A 1,393-nucleotide genomic window follows, 5' to 3' on the forward strand; every position below is an offset into this window, starting at 1 on the left:
GAAAAAAAAAAGAAGCAAAAGTAAAAAAGAAACAAAAATAGTGTTATTTTTTTTTAAACAAAATCCCAAAGTTACCCAAAGTGCTCCATTTGTTATTGATATGCATATGAATTCATAGTCTGGATATAGAAGCTGGAGGTTTCAAAGCAGTTGTCCATAGATATCCTCTTCTTCTTTGATTTTCTAAGAGATATTTATATCTGCAGCGCAGCTGACCTCTATGATGATGCATATCTTTGCCCCTCAGTCCCAAACAACAATATCCGGCCTGTTATGTTTACATTTGACAGAAGTTTTGATGGGAATATTCCACCAATATTCCTTGAGTTGGTGTTTATGAATGTATTCCATAACAAAGGGATTTTCTAAGTTTATTTCAGGACAGTCTTTTTTTGCGTATGGCATTGTAAATTGTTTCAGCAACAACATTGCGCACATAGGGAGGTGGTACCGTGACGACATTTTAGGACAGCTGCTAATTACATGTGTGATGTCTTCTACAGAAACATGACATAGCCTACACATGCGGTTGCACCTTGGGATTACAAGAGTGTCACTGTCTCTCTTGTTCATCAGGTACTTTGTGGCAATCTCCTGTTCCTGGATTGCAAACGCATAGCCTTCAAAGTGTGATGTGATGTAGTGATCTTGTGTCCAAGAGAGGCTGCGCTTCGTGTCAATTCTACTGTCTTCTTCAAGTTTTCGGGCATGCATAGTCTTTTTTTTTTTTTTTTTTTGTGTGCTGAGTGCTTTTCAACCAGGTCTTCTCTGAGGTAAGAGAACCCAGCTGTTTTGGGGCTGAAAAGGAGATCACTAGGAAGAGAGTGCTTCTTGAGGAGTTCACTGCCAGCTCGTACAATGTTGCTCACTTCACTTTTCAGCACTGCATTTATGTTTATTTTTGCTGCTGTTGTTTAGCAGATGCTATTTGAGTGATACCATACAGAATTCGAAGGTCGTCTGACTGATCTCGGGCCTCTACCACATGTATGTATGTATGTATGTATGTATGTATGTATGTATGTATGTATGTATGTATGTATTGATCACCACTCTCTGTGAAGCCAGGCGTCTCACTGATCACTTGGAAACTACCTCCTTTGAAGACATACGCAGGACCATCCTTGCAGAAAATATATACTGGAATAACAAGGACATAGCAACCAGACCTGATCAGCCTACCTTCTCTTGCAGCCTCTGCGGTTGTGCCATTTTGTCCCAAATCGGACTCGTTGGGCATCTGCAGCCTTGCAATAGACGTAGATATCTCTTCGTAAATCTTCGCTCACGAAGCCAAGCCATGCCAGTTTTCATGCACACACGCACGCATATACACACACAATCTCTCTCTCTCTCTCTCTCTCTCTCTCTCTCTCTCTCTCTCTCTCTCTCT

At 41.0% G+C, this 1,393-nt stretch overlaps 1 protein-coding gene across 1 annotated transcript in view; it reads left to right on the plus strand.

The window, feature by feature from the left end:
• The window catches only part of LOC106869164 (complement C3), a 160,574-nt gene that overhangs the window by 37,641 nt on the left and 121,540 nt on the right, over nucleotides 1-1,393 (plus strand). The gene's annotated exons all lie outside the window — the stretch shown is intronic.

The sequence above is a fragment of the Octopus bimaculoides genome, chromosome 2 (genome assembly GCF_001194135.2).
Source record: "Octopus bimaculoides isolate UCB-OBI-ISO-001 chromosome 2, ASM119413v2, whole genome shotgun sequence".
NCBI lineage: Eukaryota > Metazoa > Mollusca > Cephalopoda > Octopoda > Octopodidae > Octopus > Octopus bimaculoides.